The 20,018-nt window shown below is 44.4% G+C and overlaps 1 protein-coding gene across 3 annotated transcripts in view; it reads left to right on the forward strand.

Moving 5' to 3' along the window:
- Positions 1-1,413: 1,413 nt before the first annotated feature.
- Positions 1,414-20,018, forward strand: part of LOC145359267 (junction plakoglobin-like) — a 67,756-nt gene continuing 49,151 nt past the window's right edge. Inside the window, exon 1 of one of the 3 annotated variants that reach the window (XM_080213796.1) lies at positions 1,414-1,526. The gene's annotated coding sequence lies outside the window, so the exon portion shown is untranslated. Of the gene's footprint in view, positions 1,527-6,946; positions 7,077-20,018 lie in introns of those variants that run through there. The other 2 variants (XM_080213795.1, XM_080213797.1) reach the window with 2 other exon arrangements.

Consider the following 20,018-nt stretch of genomic DNA (forward strand, 5'->3'; position numbering starts at 1 on the left):
ATCATAGCACCCTTGCCCACAGTTTATATCACCCCACACTCCCATCCAACCCTCACCATCTGCACCCCTGGTCTGATGCCCCTGCCACCCAAGTCCAGACCCCCCTCCACCCCTGCATCGATCCATCTGCCCCTGGAATCTGACAGAGATTGCCACTCAAAAAGATTGGTGCCAATATGTAAGAAAGATTAGTGCTGACACAGGGATTGGTGCACTGGCATTGGTGCACAGGGATTGGGGCACAGCAATTGGAACGGTGCATAGGGATTGGGGCACAGGGATTGGAACGGTGCACAGGGATTGGGGCACAGGGATTGGAATGGTGCACAGGGATTGGGGCACAGCAATTGGAACGGTGCACAGGGATTGGAACGGTGCACAGGGATTGGGGCACAGCAATTGGAATGGTGCACAGGGATTGGGGCACAGGGATTGGAATGGTGCACAGGGATTGGGGCACAGGGATTAGAATGGTGCACAGAGATTGGGGCACAGGGATTGGAATGGTGCACAGGGATTGGGGCACAGGGATTAGAATGGTGCACAGAGATTGGGGCACAGAGATTGGAATGGTGCACAGGGATTGGGGCACAGAGATTGGAATGGTGCACAGGGATTGGGGCACAGGGATTAGAATGGTGCACAGGGATTGGGGCACAGGGATTGGAATGGTGCACAGGGATTGGGGCACAGGGATTGGAATGGTGCACAGGGATTGGGGCACAGAGATTGGAATGGTGCACAGGGATTGGGGCACAGGGATTAGAATGGTGCACAGAGATTGGGGCACAGGGTTTTGGGGCACAGGGATTGGAACGGTGCACAGGGATTGGGGCACAGGGATTGGAATGGTGCACAGGGATTGGAATGGGGCACAGGGATTGGGGCACAGGGATTGGAATGGTGCACAGAGATTGGGGCACAGGGATTGGAATGGTGCATAGGGATTGGGCACAAGGATTGGGGCACAGGGATTGGAATAGTGCAGTGCAATTGCAATGCTGGCTGGTTATGGGCACTGGAAGCTGGCAGGGTTTAAACTGCAGCGGCCTCCCAGCTGCCCGGGACCTGCGTTTGATTGACAGGAGCAGGAAACGCACCTGGCTCCTCACTCAGGCCAGGTGTGGCTTGGCGCAGCCGCAGAGAGCGGGGGACGGTGATTAGCATAAACGCGTGGTCCCGCCCCTCCGCCATTGACTGATGTAAGCATCGACCAATCACCGTCCCAATCTGTCACCATCTGACCAATGAGTGCCTGAAAAAGGCGTGTTCCAGCCGCAGTAACGCGGCATGCGGATGATTGACATCGTATCAGCCAATAGCAATGAGCAGGATCCGCTGGATTGACAGCAGCAGGGTCCAATGGGTGTTTGCTGGTTGACAGCTGTCCAATGGGCTGGCTCAGGGGGCGGGCTCTCGGTGGGCTCGGCTTCCAGCACCTCTTTGTTCTGGCAGAGGCGGCGGTCGGAGAGCGCGAGCGGTGGCGGGGATCGGGAGCTGAGGGACCGCGGGTAGCACTCCGTCAGGTAACCCGGGGGGGAGAGGAGAGGGGCTCGGTGACAAGCGGCCGGGCAGTTCCCCTGACCCAGGGTGGGGGGCTCGGACACCTGCGAGTCCAGGTGCTGGGCACTGAGCTGGGCTCCCGGGCGGGGCTCTGCCCTCAGGCTGGGGCTGCTCCCCCTCCCCGGGTGTGGGGGGGGGAGTGTGAGGGCTTCCCTGGCCGGATAGCCTGTAGTTTGGGGGTGATTATTTAATGAATCTTTATTGCTGTCTCCTCAGGGTTTACAGTTTGTTAAAGTTTCTTCCCCCCCCCCCCCCCCCCCTCATTTCCTGAAGAGTTGGAGAAGTTTCGTTGTGTTTTCCTTGTTTTGTGTCCCTCAGTCTGGCAGCTTCCTGTGTTTGTTCTGGAGAGCTTTGTCCGGTTTGGGTGGGGGTGATTCTCCAGGTGGCTGTGAGGATGGGTCTCTGTCAGGGCAGAGAAAGACTGATTAACACTGGAGCTGTGTGACAGTCCACACATTCCTACAGGGTGAAGTTCAAGTGGCTTTTATTTAGATTCTGGATATTAAATTAAAGCGTTTTTGTGGTTCATAACCATCTGCTCTTGGCAAATGCTTTACTGGCAAGAAGAGTGAAGCTGAAATTGTTTTGCCAGAGTCATGTTACTATGTTGGAGAATAATACTGTCCAGAATTCACTACCTCGAAGGGCAGTGGAAACTGATTCAGTGGCTTTCAAAGGGGAAGCTGGTAAACATTGTTGGTATTGTCCTGTTATTTATGTATAGGAGTGTGGGAGGAGATCTGGAGGTAATTACAATGCTGTTAACTCATCTACAGGTTAGTGTGATCTCTAACAGTACAATACTAAGTTGCTCAAACTTCAAATCCTAAGTGGTACAACATAGAAGCAATTGTTCCCCCTTGTGTGTGTTCTGGCTCTTTTAGTGAAATTGTACGATTAATCCTACTACCTGCCCTTTCCTCATACCCCACAATATTTTTCTCCAAATGTGGCACAGCTGTAGCCTCACTAACAGGTCATTTTGTTTTCTGTCTCCACTATCCTGATATTAATCTTCAATTTATTGTGCAATTTTATAAAGTGAACATACTAATGAGACTCTTTTTGAACATTTCTGGGGAAGTAGTGGTTCCAATTGGGAATGTTTGTGTACAGAAACAACCATCAGATTGGGGCTGCGTGTAAAACGAACACCTAGAGGCTGTGGATTATGTAGCAGCACTGAATTAGAGTGTAATATGTGCTCTGTAAAGTGCTTTGGGAAGTCCCTTTGGAAGGTGCTGATGGGATTTGGGACAGGATACACAAAGGTGACTGGAACAATTTGTTTAGAGGATAAATGCCAATATAGACTGGTTGGCTAAATGACCAGTTTGTGTTTATGTGCTGCTGATTTACATTTCTTTTCGTCACTAATGCTAACGTTTTGGTGCTAGGGAAAATGTTTAGCATATGACAATGTTCCTGAATCTAGTTGACAAACATGCCAATGTTCAGTGGACTGGTTTGGTCATGTTGCAGTCCCCAGCTGTTTACATGTTTCATGAATTTGAAGATTTTGTGTAAACATTCCATATGCTTGGCAGTGATTTGCCTTGTTTGTTGTGCTATCCTGTGATTGTATTGTTTGCATTATGAAGCTTGGAGTTGGAGCAGGTCTCTGTGAGACAGTTGGAGAAGCTTTATTCAGTGAAATATTTAACATCTTGCAGTTTACACCCCCCGCCCCCCCCCCCGCCGCCACACCAATATTTTGAAAGTGCCCCTGTAATTATTTTGGGAATTCTGTAAAAGTGTCCAAGTGCTGTGACTATAGGCAGCACTGCCTTTAAGTACTATTGCACTGGCCAATCTTGCAGGTGTTGACCTGACTTAATCTTTTTTCTTTCACAGACTGACTTAATATTGAGACTAATTATTTAAATGAGAGTTATAGTGCTTTCCTTTTGTGTTGGCTAGATTGAGTTTGGGATCAAACGCGGGTACCCTCCTGATCTGTGACTGTGGATTATGTTTGGTAGCTCACTAACTTTGTAGTGGATTTATTGAGATGTTAATTTGCCCCACATTTGTGACCATCATAATTCAAATGTAAACTTACTGGATTCATTACCCCTGGATACAGGACCTCTGCTTAATACACATTTTATGTATTTGTTGCACACAGCAGAATTAGTCTGGATTTTTCTGGTGGCCCTATTATCAAATCATTGTGACTGCCAGTGGATAATTTTTTTAACCTGTATGATTCAGTTATGATAATGCTGCAAACTATTGATGTAACAAAGCCTGTCAGATATAAATGATTAATCACTCCCAAAGCTGTAGTTCATGGTTGGGAATCTCCTTTTGACAACACAGCAGTTTCTTACTTTCTGAAGTCAGGTTGTGGGAGGGGTGTTGTGTAGTGAGAAAGTCAACCTCTCAAACATTCTGATCCATTTTCAGTGTGTCTTTCTGGGTCATGCACACAGACACATACACCTCTCCATTATAATGTAAAGCATGTAATGTAATGATAAATGCTTTATCATACCTGATAAAGCTGCCCCTCCCTTGAGGTACACAGTGCCACCCACGCTTGAGCAAAGACCGAGAACATTGACATTTGAAATATTGTCTCTTGCTGCTGCTGGGAAGTAATGGCTGGAATGATTGTGCCCTTGGTTTTCTCTTTTTTCCTTTGTGGGAGTCGTGATTCTGACTGACTCTGAGGCAGCATTGCTGATGCATCTTGAAGCATCTTGAGTGTGACTCAATATCACTGACTAATTCGTTCACCTATTGAGATGGGAAGGTAGGTGGTGTTGTAAAGTGTTGATATGACTGCACTGCCCTTTAAATAGGTGTTTCTAGCATAGCCTGTTTCCAGCTAGAGTTTGTTAGTCAGGAATTAGGTAGAGTTCACGCTGTGCCACCTTTCGCATGGTTTCTTGGGAGGGGCCAGTATTGGCTGCAGCCACAGACAACGCATGTGTTTGTGTCTGAGATTGTTTCGGGTTACAGGGTGTGACCAGAAATGACCTTCAGGCTGTTCACAATTGTTGCACTAATACTGACTTCAGATTTCTTGCTTTGCTTACCTTGTTCCCCAACATTTATTTTATAAATCCAGTTTTTGCATTTGTGTGGCATTGTTGTTACTTTTTTTAAAGTTTATTTATTAGTCACAAGTAGGCTTACATTAACACTGCAATAAAGTTACTGTGAGAATTCCCTAATGGCCACATTCCGGCAGCTGTTCAGGTACACTGAGGGAGAATTTAGCGTGGCCAGTGCATCTAGCCAGCATGTCTTTCGGACTGTAGGAGGAAACCCACACAAGACATGGGGAGAGCGTACTGACTCTGCGCAGTTACTGAAGCTGGGAATTGAACCCGTGTCCCTGGCTTTGTGAGGCAGCAGTGCTAACCACTATGCACCTGATCAAACGGAACCTTTCATGGGAGTTGAAATCTCAACACTGCCTCCGTCATCAGTGACAGAACATTGACTCATCAAGCACCCTGCTCTGCTACACTCTTCCTTCTCTTCAGTCCCCTCTATTCTGCCCCTCTCTGCAATTAAAAGCTTTCTCGTAATTTACCTCAACATCACCTTTGGTCACCTCCCTATGACCCACCTCTGCCCAAACAGCTCCTCCATTTCTGTGGTAGCTAGGGTTATTTGTCATTAATGATGTGTTGGTGTTTTCATTAGGACTTAAAAAAACTTTTGACAGCTCCTAGGGATTCTCCCCAAACTATCCGAATCAGCCATACAAACTGCACCTCTTAAATGACAGTCTCAGATTATACTGATGATAATGTCAATGCTCTGCTGGCCTTCGATAGTTTGTTTGAAAAGGGATCCATCCCTTGTGTTTACACCAGTAATTGTAAGCCTGCCTCTCTTGCTTTCGCGCCCCTTTCCCATAGTACAGATAGTTTCCTTGATATCTAAAAATAATGTAGAGCCCAGTCAGGGATGTGGGCTTCACTGGCTGGGCCAGCTTTTATTGCCCATTCCTAATTCTCTCTGAACTGAGTGGTTTGCTAGGTCATTTCAGAGGGGCATTTAAGAGTCAACCATATTGCTGTGGGTCTGGAGTCACATAAATCAGGCCAAGGAAGGATGGAAGATTTCCTTCCCCAAAGCACATGACCCAGATGGGTATTTACAATAATCGACAATTCAGTCATAATTAGACTTTTAATTCCAGATTTCTACTGAATTCAAATTTATCCATCTGCTGGGGTGGGATTTGAACCTGGGTCACCAGAGCATCATCCGGGGTCTCTAAATTTTGTCTAGTGACATTTCCACCATGACACCGCTTGTCCTTCATTTCAGAGAGAGTTTATATCCTCCTTACTCTGCAATACTGATAACTGCACTATTTACTCCTTTCTGTTCTATTTTTCTTGCTGTTCTGCCGGCAGTGATCATGTCGTTTGCTAAGTTTAATTTGTTTTGTGTTAACTTGCACCTTTATGTAAGTTAATGCAATGTGGGATCTCAAGCATTCACGGTGATCTGATTTGGGAGTGTTGATGTCCAAAAGAAGCAGGTGTGGACTGAAGTCAAACTGCCTGAGGCCTGCCTGACTGGCTGGTTGAGTCTCAAACTCTCTGACCAAGAAATCATTTAGATTTCCATCAGCTTGATTCAGTGGGTACAAATCAGAAAGTCCAAGTCTGACTCTGGAGATTTGACATTTAATTCAGGGTTACGCACTCTGTACAGTGTGGAAGGAGGGATAATTGCTGTGTTGTTGGAAATACAGTAAAAAGTCTGACAACACCAGGTTTAAGTCCAACCTGGTGTTGTCAGACTTTTTACTGTGTTTACCCCAGTCCAACGCCGGCATATCCACATCATGACTATTGTTGGAAATACTGTCTTTCATATGAACTGCATGTAAAAATGGCACTAATTAGAAGAAGATCAGGGAATTCTCGAGGATGGCCAATATTTATTCCTCAATCAACGTCTAAAAACAGATTATCCTGGTCATTATGACTCTGCTGTTTGTTGGCATTTTCTGGATGCAAATTGGATCCATTACAACAGTGACTGCACCTCAAAGTGCTTCAATGGATTTGAAGCATTTTGGGTTGAAAGGCACTATGGAAATACAAGTGTATCAATCTAGCCCTTCTTGAATGCGTAATTTGTGGTGAAAATGATTGTGTGATCCTGAACAGGTTAACTGCAGATTATTGTTGACTGCGACACAATGGCTGGATCAGGATCAGCTGAGTGTCACTGATTGCTTCACTGAACCAGAGGAAGCAAAAGTTCAGCTGGTGAAATTATAAATAAAAGCTGAGTTATTGTACGTATCTCGATCACAGAATTGCTCAGCAGATGTGACTTTGGAATGGCAAGCAGCTCCCAGGGCTGTGGAATCAACCTTTGTTGATCAAATAACACCAGGCAACAAGCGAGTAAATTCACAGCAGTTTTGCAAGTTGTAATTTACGATGTTTGTTTATTTCTGATTGAGAGATCACTGTGGAATATTTGAAGACTTCTGACTGTGGAACTTGGGAACAGTCAAGGACAATCGGGTAAGTAAATGCATTTGGTATAGTGAATGATTCACAAAGGTGCCCACTCTTTCCTGGTATACCCTGCTGTCTTGTGACTCTGCATGCAGACTGAATTACAAAAGAAACCCATTTCTTGCATTTAAGTAGCACCTTCATGATTAATGATGTTTTTTGGAATGTGGTCAGTAATGTAATGTAGAAAACACTAGAACACATTTACACAAAGCAAGATCCTGCAGATAATGAGCAAACATAGAAGATACGCTATTTGGACCTTGGAGCCTGCTCTGCCATTCATTACAATTATGGCTGATCATCCAATTCAATAGCCTAATCCTGCTTTCTCCCCATAACCTTTGATCCCATTCGCCCTAAGTGCAATATCCAGCTATCTCTTAAATACATTCACTGTTTTGGCATCAACTACTTCTTGTGGTAATGAATTGCACAGGCTCACCACGCTTTGGGTGAAGAAATGCCTCCTCATCTTGTTCTTAAATTGTCTACCCCAAATCCTCAGACTGTGACCTCTGGTTCTGGACTCCCCTACAATGAGGGATATCCTCCCTGCATCTACCCTGTCTAGTGCTGTTTGAATTTTAAGTCCCTGAGATCCGCCGCCGCCACCACCACCATAAGTATGAACTCCAGCGAAAACAATCCTAACCTGGTCAATCTCTCCTCATATATCAGTTCTGCCATCCCTGGAATCAGCTTGACGGAATGAGCAATGACCAGATAATCTATTTGAATAATTTTGGTTGAGGAATAAATGTTGACAAGATAACAGGAAGTCTTGCCTGTTGTACTTCAGAGTAGTGAGTGCCATGCGATCCTGTATGTTCAACTGAGCCGGGCCTTTGTTTGCCTGTTCTGAAAGATGGAATCTTTGACAGTGCAGCATTCCCTCTGCTGCATTCGGAGCATCAGCCTGAATTCTGTGCTCAGGTCTCAGGAATGGGATTTGAACCTATTATAATCTCAGTCTGGTGAGTGTTAGCTACTGAGCTGTGAATGGAAGTGGACAGGATTGGAAAAGGTTGGTGTGCCTCAGTGTTCACAAAATACCATCCTCACCTAGCTATCAAATTCCTTTCTTGGTCCTTTTCCAGCATTTTGAGTTAATGCCTATTCTATTTACTCTCTAACCTGAGTTAAATAGTTAAATTGAAGATGTGTTCCCCCCTCCTCCCTCCGTGTTTGACAATATTGTGGAAACTCTGATGGTAAAAAATATGTTTCTCTTTCATTTTCCTTGTAGGATTTGAATTTCTTTGAGTTGAGCCCTCAGCTTCTCTCCTCTGATGGAAACATTTCCAGAATTTGGAATGCTGGACTAATCCCAGCCCTTGGTTTAATTGTCCTTCACTGCGTTGCAATTTCCGGTGTTTATGGGGTTAAATTGAAGATGGATTTCACAGGCCAGACTTAAACTCCCTTGAGTTTTGAAGATTAAAGGTTGATCTAATTGAGAGGTTTAGAATGTTGAAAGGAATTGATAGGGTTGAGGGAAAAGGAAAACTATTTCCTCTGGGGGAGGAAACAAGAAGGGGCTATTATGTTAAAATTTGAGCAAGGCTGTTCAGGGATGATGTCAGAAACATCCATGCACAAAGGGTCCTTCTTCTTTTAAGACTGCCCCTTGAGATTGAGGATGATTCGCTTCCATTCCGGTTTGGTGGGCTCTGAGATAGCTGCCAAGTCCAATATGTGATCTGCAGATTCTGCCACAGGGGGCAGATAGTGCCTGAAGGATTGATGAGGTCTTGAATGAGCTCATGTTCATGGGGGATAGTTGGCCAATTGGTCATACGTTGGAACCGCCCAGTCTTGAGGTAACAAAGGCATTGGATTATTATTAAGCAGGAGTCTTGGGTGATATTGCCATTTGATTGGGCGGGGGGGATTCTGAGGCAAATTGCAGTGTTCTCCAGCTGAGCTGGGCTCACTCGTCACTGACATGGGAGGAAAGCGGTGTCTCCCTCACCTCTGGCTTAGCCACGGTTTGGGTGAGGGACACAGCAGAGATGTGGAGATTTGAATGCCTTTGTTAAAGGATTTTTGGTGAGAAATGAAACAGGAAGTGAATTGAAATGGTCCTGTAAACAATCCATGCTTGCTGGATGTGAAATTAGGACTAAAAATATTTACATAGCACCTTTCCTGCACAGGAGATATCAGGAGCACTTCAGCTGATGGTCAGCTTTATTGAAATGTGATTAAGAAATTACATCAACTCACTGCTGGCTAGGTCAGAGTGAGGCACTTGGTGTTTGAGAAAATGTGCTGAATGCAGTGGATTGAGGTAATTAAGGCCGTTTTTGGATGAGGGGAGAAAGCCCTTTTTGTGTTTTGATGGTTTTGTTGACACGGCTGATCCATTGCGGTAACATTTGATTTTTTTTATCAAAGTGCATTTCATGTTTTAGCAGCTAAAGCAGGGAGTCTTCACACTTCGGCTTTCACTATTTGTTGAATTGTTTCCTGTTGTGTCCCACATGACCCAAGAATGGCAATACAAAGCACTGTGTGTGAGAAATCTACAGAAAGCTGCTCCCTATTTCATGTCCTGCCCTATACAGAGACTTGAGTGTTTGCTATGCCCAGGATAGCAAGAGAATGCAGAATGTAGTGTTACAGTCATAGCTAGGGTGTAGAGAAAAATCAACTTAATGCAAGGTAAGTCCATTCAAAAGTCTGATAGCAGCAGGGAAGAAGCTGTTCTAGAGTCGGTTGGTACGTGACCTAAGACTTTTATATCTTTTTCCCGACGGAAGAAGGAGGAATAGAAAATGTCCAGGGTGTGTGGGAGTCCTTAATTGTGCTGCTGCTTTGCTGAGGCAGTGGGAAGTGTAGACAGAGTCAATGGATGGGAGGCTGGTTTGTGTGATGGATTGGGCTACATTCATGACCTTTTGTAGTTTCTTGCTGTCTTGGGCAGAGCAGGAGCCATACCAAGCTGTGATACAACCAGAAAGAATGCTTTCTATGGTGCATTTGTAAAAGTTAGAGCCCATAATTGCATAAAAGCACATTGTTGCAGATGCTGAAATCACAATGTTGGGGGGGAACCTCAGCAGGTCTGCCAGTATCAGTGTGACAGAAACTGAGCTAACATTTCAAATCCATGCTGATCCTGCTGTGGGTACCTTTTTGAGTCAGAAAGTTCTGGGTCCAGGGTCCATGCTCCACTCCAGCCAGTTGAACAAGAAATCCAGGCTGACGTTCAGAGTGCAGTACTAAATGCAGTCTTTCTGTTCCGTCTAAATAACGAGACACCCAGTGATGACCATCCACAATGTTTTCTTTAATAAATAAATCCTCCACTGCTGCTTTGGTTGATCTATTGTGAACTTGAGTGTGTTACAGTGCAGCGATGAGCAGGATGATCCCATTTCCATCTCTTTCGATTCCATTGCTTTAGAATGCCTGAATCCCATTTTCCTCCCTCCCCCAACGGGCTGGCCTCTCTGACTAATCATTTCCTGATTTCACTTCACTGCAACCTGTCAGGAATAAAACAGCAAAACGAGACTCCAAAGCGTATTCACACTGATAATATTACACATCCACCCCCGCAGTAATTACAAAACCATTTGCAATTGCAGCTGACTAACTGCTTGTACTCTCAAGTGGTGAAGAATTGGCACAGCTGCTTGTATTGTGCTGATTGGGTCCAGCCACTTACCTCTGAAACTTGGAGGCTCTCCTGAAATGTGCAACCTGCCCAATTTCACTCCATGGGTGAAACACAATGTTCTCTCATCGTTGTTGTGTGTAGTGTGTATGCACTGTGTGGTTTGTTCCACACGGTTTTAGCGAGAACATTAGAGCCACCTCCCTACTCACTGACAATCCTGCAATTTTCTCCTTTCCAAGAGCGGGAAGGGGCAGGCTGCTTTGTGTCGTCAACAACTGAGCTAACATTTACAGACAGAACCCTTTAAATGTCTCAAGGTCCTTCTCAGGAGCCTAACAAGACAAAATTTGAAATCAAGCCCGCTTGGGAGCTGCTGGGGTAAATGGAGCAAATATTAGGTTATAGGGGAGTGAGATGAATTGGATAGTTCTTCCAAGGAGATGGCAGAGGCAGAATAGGCCTTACTTTACCAGTTCTGGTGAAGACCAGGTCATTCTGTTGACCAGTTAAATTCAATAATATCCCAATCTGTGGAACGTGACATTGATTGAATATTGAATGTTGTTCTCACCCCCTCATTTACAGGAAAGACATTGAACCCACTGTATCCAATGTTTCTTCTCCGAGGATGAGAAACTGTTGTAATGAGGGAAAGCCTCTGAGACCAATAGCAGAAAGGGCTGACGAACTAGGTTTTTAAACTCTGCAGTGTTTTGATGGTCACTGACTGTGTCCTCTGCTTGAGAAGTTATCAATTTAAAATCCCCTGACTTATGAGAGAAATCTTTGCACGCAGAGTCATTGGAATGTTTTGCTTCATGATGTTGTTTTGCATTTTTTCAAAGCAAAATTGCATAAATATTTGAATTTGTCCCTTCCCTGCTCCCCCACCAGATCTTCAGGTTTTTTTGTGTTTCTGCCCCCTTGTGTTGAATTGCTCAGTTTCTGGGGAAATGAGATGGGGGTGTGGGAGTCTCTGAGGCTTGGTCTTTTGAATTCCCTGTATTTTGCCCTTGTGAATGTTTGTTTCTGCTTGGATGGTTCTCCTGAGTGTGTGTGTGTGTGTGTGTGTGTGTGTGTGTGTGTGTGGGGGGGGGGGGGGGGGGGGGGCGGGGGGGGGGGCGGGGGCGGGGGGGCGGAAGGTGTGTGTGTGTGTGTGGGGGGGGGGAGGTGTGTGTGTGTGTGTGTGTGGGGAGTTGGGGAAGGAGGGCTACTTGGGATCTAGGTGGTGGTCTAAGGGCATTTTTATTTTTTTTGCTCTCAAACCTAATACAAATTGTGTGAAGATTAAATTGTTATTAACTGCTGGGTAGGTAGAGATAGAATGGTGTCGTGCAGTTATTTTTGATACAATGTGCACATCAGTTAACGATCTTGGGGTTTAGTCATACAGTCGTAGAGGTTTACAGCAGGGAAACAGGCCCCTTAGCCCAACTTGTCCATGCCACCCTTTTTGTTTAAAACCCATGAGCTAATCCCAATTGCCCCATTGGCCCATATCCCTCTATACCCATCATACCCATGGAACTAAATGCTTTTTAAAAGAGAAAATTGTACCTGCCTCTACTACTACCTCTGGCAGCTTGTTCCAGACACTTACCACCCTCTGTGTGAAAAAATTGCCCATCTGGATACTTTTGTATCTCTCCCCTCTCACCTTAAACCTATGCCCTCTAGTTTTAGACTCCCCTACCTTTGGGAAAAGATATTGACTATCTCGCTGATCTGTGCCCCTCATTATTTTATAGATCTCTGTAAGGTCAGCCCTCAGCTTCCTACGCTCCAGAGAAAAAAGTCCCAGTCTAACCAGCCTCTCCTTATAACTCAATCCATCCAGTCCCAGTAGCATCCTAGTAAATTTTTTCTAGTTTAATATCCTTTCTATAATAGGGTGACCAGAATTGCGCACAATGTTGCAAGTGTGGCCTTAACAATGTCTTGTACAACTTCAACAAGACATTCTGACTCCTGTGTTCAACGTTCTGACCGATGAAGCCAAGCATGCCGAATGCCGCCTTCGTCACTCTGCCCACATGTGACTCCACTTTCAAGGAGCTATGAACATGTATTCATAGATCTTTCTCTCTGTTCTGTAACTCTACCCAGGGCCCTACCATTAACTGAGTAAGTCCTGCCCTAGTTTGATCTACCAAAATGCATCACCTTGCATTTGTCTAAATTAAACTCCATCTGCCATTTGTCAGCTCACTGGTCCAATTGATCAAGATTCTGTTGCAATTGGAGATAACCTTCTTCACTGTCCACTATGCCACCAATCTTAGTGACATCTGCAGACTTAATAATCATGCCTCCTAAATTCTCATCCAAATTGTTAATATAAATGGCAAATAAGTGGACCCAGCACTGATCCCTGAGGCACACCGCTAGTCACAGGCCTCCAATTCGAAAAAACAACTCTCTACAATCATCCTTAGTCTTCTGTCAATAAGCCAACTTTGTATCCATTTAGCTACTTCACCCTTGATCCCGTGAGATTTAACTGTGTGCGACAACCTACCATACGGTGGGTACCTTGTCAAAGGTCTTGCTAAAATCCATGTAGACAACACCAATTACACTGCCCTCATCTACCTTTTTGGTTAGCCCTTTAAAAATCTCAATCAAATTTCTGAGACATGATTTTCCACTCTCAAAGCCATGCTGACTGTCCCTAATCAGTCCTTGCATCTCTAAATGCCTGTAGATCCTGTCTCTCAAAATACCTTCCAATAATTTGTCCACCACAGATGTGAGGCTCATTGGCCTGTAGTTCCCAGGCTTTTCCCTGCAGCCCTTTTTAAACAAAGGTGTAACATTTGCCACTCTCCAATCTTCAAGCACCTCACCCGTGACTATCGATGATTCAGATATCTCAGCAAGGGGACCTGTGTCCCAGAAATCTTTCCTGCACTCCCTCTATGGCAAGAGGTTTGACTATGATTCCTTCCTGGCTTGAATAGCTCATTATCAGGGTTCATGTTTGGGCAATTATTTGGGATGAACTACCAGGGGGTGTTTGTACAGGGAAACTGCTATGCCAGTAGTGTGCTGGGGTCATAAGGGAAGAATGTTGAAGTACAGCAGGAAGGGACTCATTCAGAAAGATCTGAATAATTTTGAGAAAATTGTTGTGTTCCAGCTAAAAGCTGTAGAGAATGAAACTGAATATTTCATTGTTAGACCAAAGGATTAGAGTGACGATATCAAGCTTAATCAAGCTCTCATTCTGTGAATGAGGGTATTTTGATCTTCTGTTGGCAATTGCTGTGACTATACACTTTTTTAACATTTTTTCAGAATGTACAGAAATAGCCCAGCTCAGCAGCCTGTTCCTACTACCTTATACGGACAGCATGGTCCACAGCCCAGTGTGAACCACTGATCAAAGTTGCATGGGGCCCAGAGTGAATACTGAGGGGTCAAAACTCTCCCTCCCAATTCTCTGCTCGCTTTGTTGCAGTCCTTTTGCACAAGAGGCCAATTTTGGGATGTTCACTGAGATGAATGCTGATATTGAAGCAATAATTAGCGACAAATGCTGGGGCAGAATGCTGAGTGGCTGTTCTTGTACTTTTCCTCTTTTTACCACCACCCCCCAAACCTCCAGGGCTCTATATAACTCTTGTTGACAGCGATGAATTGCCCTAAAGTTTGAGCCCTGGACTTCCCTGCCATATTGATTATTTTGGTTTTTGTGCTCCAACCCAAAAGCATAAATCGGCTGCTTTGCATCTGCATTCTGTTTCTGCTAACACTGTTGATGGTTTGTTAGTGATGGTGTCCTTTGTGCTGTTACATATTGTGTTTGATCCAGCTCGAGCAAGGCTGGATTTGGCCTCTTGTCTGCCGGTTACATCGGACAAGTGTTATTCCAGGAATGTGCATCTGGGATGTGAATTCCAGGTTCATTGCTCTGTTTAAAATGAACTGTGCCTTTCACAGCAGGATTGTAGGGCTTGTTGCTTATCTGAGCCCTTTTGCAAGAAGTTGCCATTCTCAAGGCCGTTGTCCTTCCTCCTTCCCACTGCATGATGTGGCTGCACTCATAAACAAGTCTAAATTGCAAACATTGCGTTTGGAGCTCTTGTATAATTGCAATTTATTCTCAATCCTCATGCTCATGTCCCTACCCTATGTCAGGACCCCTCCTTAACCCTTCCTTTATTCCACAGTCTGCAATCCTTTGGAACCCAAGTGTCACTTGAAAATTGATTCCTTATTTAATTATGGCATCATTCCAATTCTTTGGCACTGTCTTGGTGCTTTAAATTTGACAGGCTCTGGCTCCTCAATCTGGAAAGAAATTCTCAGTAGCAAAGTAAACCATCAACTTTTAACCTTCCCAGGCCCATGAGAATGTCACAAAGATATTCTGAGAGCTGAGATGTTGCTGCAAATAATGCTCTTGTATACAACTAGCAAACAATCTTCCTCTTTCTAAGGGTATTTTGAAGCAAAAATTTTCATTTATGCAATGAGTTCTTTATTCATTTGTGGAATATGGGCGCTGCTGGCTGGCCAGCATTTATTTCCCATTCCTAGTTGCTCGAGAGCAGTTGAGAATCAACCCCATTGCTGTGGCTCTGGAGGTTAGAGGTAGGCCAGATCAGGTAAGAATGGCAGATTTCCTTCCCTAAAGGACATCGGTGAACCAGATGGATTTTTCCAACAATTGTTTCATAGTCATCAGTAGATTCTTAATTCCAGATTTTTTTCTATTGAATTCAAATTCTACATCTGCCATGGTGGGATTTGAACCTGAGTCCCCAGAACATTAGCTGAATTTCTGGATTAATAGCCTAGCGACGATACCACTGGGCCATCACCTTCCCATATTCCAATATATGCAGCAGATTTTTTTTTAAGTGTACTCGTTGTAATGCAGGAATCACAGCGAGCTCCCACAAACAGCAATGTGATATTTACCAGATAAACTCTTAATGTTGATTGACCAATAAATATTGCAAAATCTCACTAACTGTCCTGGTTGGAGACAATTCACACCTCTAACCTCTACTCAACGCTCTCTCCATTTGCATTGTCGTACCATTAAGACTTCTTTACCTGTAAAGACTCGCATTCCAACCGTTATCTTGTAAATTGAGTTTGTGTCTATATATGCCCTGTTTGTGAACCCAATCCTCCACTCACCTGATGAAGGGGCAGCGCTCTGTGAGCTTGTGCTACCAAATAAACCTGTTGGACTTTAACCTGATGTTGAGACTTGTTACTGTACAATAAATATTGATGGCAGCCATGATGTGGAGATGCCGGTGTTGGACTGGGGTAAACAGTCAGAAGTCTCTCAACACCAGGTCAAAGTCCAACAGGTTTATTTGGTAGCACAAGCCACTAGCCTTCGGAGCGTTGCCCCTTCGTTATAAACCTGTTGGACTTTTACCTGGTGTTGTGAGACTTCTTACAATAAATATTGACCAGGGCACCTGGGAGAACTCCCCTGTGTATTTCAAAGATTATATTTTTAGCTGTGGATATGGCCTTGGTTTCATGTTTCACCTGGAAGACGGCTCCTTTGAAAATGCAACATTCCTTCAGTACATATGGCACTTATATGTGGGGTATTTAATCCCAAGACGAGCTTACCAAGGAGAGAGTGCTTCCTACTGAGCCATGTTGACACTACCTGATTGTTCTCTGCTGAGGTGGGCTTTTTCTTTCTATCCCTGATGGATTGACTATTGTACTCCTTTTTTTTAAATAAAGCTCTCTTGGGATGAGTGTCACTGGGTAGGCCAGCATTTATTGCCCATCCCTAATTGTCCTTGAGAAATTGGAGGTGAACATGAACGTGAGGATCACAATTGTAAAATTTTCAGACACAAAGATTGACTGAGTAGTGGATAATGTGAAGGATAGCTATAATCTACAAAACGATATTGATAGGTTGGTGGAGTGGGCAGTGAAGTGGCAGATGGATTTTAACATAAGTGTGAGGGAATGCACTTAAGTCAAAAGTTATTGGGAATATACTAAGAAGAATAGGTGAAGTGATAGATCTTGACATACAAGTACACAGGACCCTAAAGGCAGCAGTTCAAGTAGACAATGTTGTAAAGAAGGTGTTTGGAATGATGGCCTTCATTGGCAGAGCTATAGAATATAAAAGTACGGATATGATGTTGGAATTGTATAAAACACTGGTGAGGCCAAAGCTGGAGTATTGTGTGCAGTCCTGGGTCGTCACATTACAGGAATGAAGTAATTGTACTATGAGGGGAAGAAATAAGGTGGAAAGGATAAAATTGTTTACCTTGGTGGAGATTTCTAGAGTAAGAAATCTCAACACCAGATTAAAGTCCAACAGGTTCATTTGATAGTAAAAGCCACTAGCTTTCGGAGCACTGCTCCTTTGTCAGGTGAGTGGGGAGTTCTGGGAGATTTCTAGAACAAGATTCAAGAGAAGTAGATTCAAGAGAAGCGGCCATTAGGTGTAGAGAGGGCAGAAGGAAGAATCTTTTTACACAGGATGGTGGGTATCTGGAATTTGCTGCCTGAGCTGGTGATGGGGCAGAGACCCTAAACTCTTTTTTTAAAAAAAGTGCCTGAATCTGCACCTTAAGTGCTATAAGCTACAAGGCTATGGGCTAGGTGCAGGAATGTGGGATTAGAAAGGGCACTGGGTTTCCTCAAGTGGGCGTGGACCAGATGGTCGCCTTCTGTGCTGTAATGTTTCTTTGGTTCTACTTTAGCCAGAGTGATTGTGTCTGAGAGAAAATTTGATAGTAAGCAATGGTGGCTGATTGGAGTTATTCGCAACCACTTTGGTTGAGTATCTTTGGAGTGTAACTGACCAATGGAAGAATTGTTTGTCGGTGTCGGGATCACATCTGCCGTGACTTGGAAACAACAGAAGTTCCAGACAACTCAGTGGAAGGAAATGCTGCTGTGGGCATTTGACAGGAAAGGATTCCTGATATAGAAGGATTTCCAGTGGGCTCTATTCCAGGAAAGGATGAGGGACATTCATTCACACATACTCCACCTATTCCTGTGCTCACAAGTCAAACTCCACTGAAATGAGCCTCACCAGTGTCTATTGAGTCACTAATGGTACGATGCCGGTCACTACATAGTTGCAAAGTCCCTAACAAACTGGCTTATAGTTGAGACACAAGTTTCATTAGGTTTCCATCTTTAAGAGGGGAAAAGTGTTATAGTAAGCATCTTCCTATCTGAAGGTTTACACTGATGTCTATATAAGAACATGAGGAGCAGGAGTAGGCCATTTAGCCTCTCAAGCCTGCTCCACCATTCAATAAGATCATGGCTGATCTGATAGTGGGTTCAGTTCCACTTACCCACCCGCTCCCCATAGCCCTTAATTCCCTTATTGGTTAAAAGTCTATCTATCTGTGACTTAAACACATTTAATGAGGTAGCCTCTACTGCTTCATTGGGCAGAGAATTCCAAAGATTCACTACCCTCTGGGAGAAGTTCCTCCTCAACTCTGTTCTAAATTAACTCCCCTGTATTTTGAGGCTATGCCCCCTAGTTCTTGTTTCCATTGTAACCTCGCTGCTTCTACCCTGTCTAGCCCCTTCATTATCTTATATGTCTCTATAAGATCTCCCCTCAACCTTTTAAACTCCAATGACTACAGGTCCAGTCTACTCAATCTCTCCTCATAAGCTAACCCCCTCATCTCTGGAATCAACCTGGTGAACCTTCTCTGTACCCCTCCAAAGCTAATATATCCTCTCTTAAATAAGGGGACCAAAATTGTACACAGTACTCTAGGTGCAGCTTCACCAGTACCTTGTACAATTGCAGCAAGACCTCCCTGCTTTTATACTCCATCCCCCTAGCAATAAAGGCCAACATTCCATTTGCCTCCTTGATCACCTGCAGACTGAGTTTGTGTGATTCATGCACAAGGACCCCCAGGTGCCTCAGCACAGTAGCATGTCGTAATTTTTCGGTGTTTAAGTAATAGCCCATTTTACTACTATTCCTTCCAAAGTGGATAACCTCTCACTTACCAACGTTATACTCCATCTGCCAGATCCTTGCCCACTCACATAGCCTATCCCTAGGGTTTACCAAATTGACACTATTCTCCCCTGAATCTGGCTAAGTTAGGGGTTCCATTCGTAGACACGCAGGGTAGAACAGGTGTAGGGTGATGCGGCGGCACGGGCTCGTTGGGCCGAAGGGCCTGTTTCCCGTGCTAGGTTGTTCTTTTTCTATCCAAATCTCTCTGCAGACTGTGTCCTCCACGCAATTTGTTTTCCCACTCATCTTTGTGTCATCTGCAAACATCACGTGATATCCGTGGGTTTAGTCTTACCATAAGAGACCTGCGTAACTAGCTGACTCCAGTTCTGAGTCCAAGCTGTACTGTATTTCAATACTCTTATGAGTAAAGAATATTGAATATCACAACACATTATCTACCTTTTGCAGCCTTGTTACCTTACATTCGTTGAATTTCTGCAGTGTTGGTGCACCCACAGTGCTGTTAAGAATGGAGTTCCAGGACTTTGTTGTTTCTTCACTGCACTGGATCAATGTATTTCCAAGTCAAGACGGTATGAGACTTGGAGATGAACTTGCAGATTGTGGTGTCCGCATGCACCTGCTGCCCTTCTCCCTCTAGATGGTAGAAGTTCTGGGTTTTGGCTAATACTTGTGTAGTATTCATCAAGGATATGTCATGTTTTATTTGTTGCTGATTATTAATATGTTGCTAATTTTATGAAGCTTTATTTCTGGGATAGTGCTTGTGATGGTTTTATTACAGCATGTGACACTGTTGCCCAAACTTTAACCTCTGGACTGTGCTAGTGATTCAGTTTGTAACAAAAACAGAAAATGCTGGAAAATCTCAGCATCTCTGGGGGGAGTGTGGAGGCAATGTTTCGAGTCTAAATGACCCTGACTCAGCTCTGAAGAAGGGTCATCTTGACTCAAAGTTGGCTGTATTCTCTTCCCACAGATGCTGTCAGACGTGCTGAGATTTTCCAGCATTTTCTGTTTTTGTTTCAGATTTCAGCATCCGTAGTATTTTGCTTTTATATTTGATTCAGTTTCTGTTCCATTGGGCAGTGATGTAGGTCACTTCATGGAGTTGGGGTGCAGAGTACCTTTAGGTGGTTCGGTATGGGTTCTATACTTTACAAACTGCAGCAGGCGACGGTGCAGAGGGACCTCGGGGTCCTTGTGCATGAGTCGCAAAAACCCAGCCTGCAGGTGCAGCAGGTGGTCAGGAAGGCGAATGGGATGCTGGCCTTCATAGCGAGGGGGATTGAATATAAAAGTAGGGAGGTCTTGCTGCAGCTGTATAGGGCATTGGTGAGGC

This window comes from Carcharhinus amblyrhynchos, chromosome 27 (assembly GCF_965287045.1).
Source record: "Carcharhinus amblyrhynchos chromosome 27, sCarAmb.v2.hapA, whole genome shotgun sequence".
In the NCBI taxonomy this organism is placed as follows: domain Eukaryota; kingdom Metazoa; phylum Chordata; class Chondrichthyes; order Carcharhiniformes; family Carcharhinidae; genus Carcharhinus; species Carcharhinus amblyrhynchos.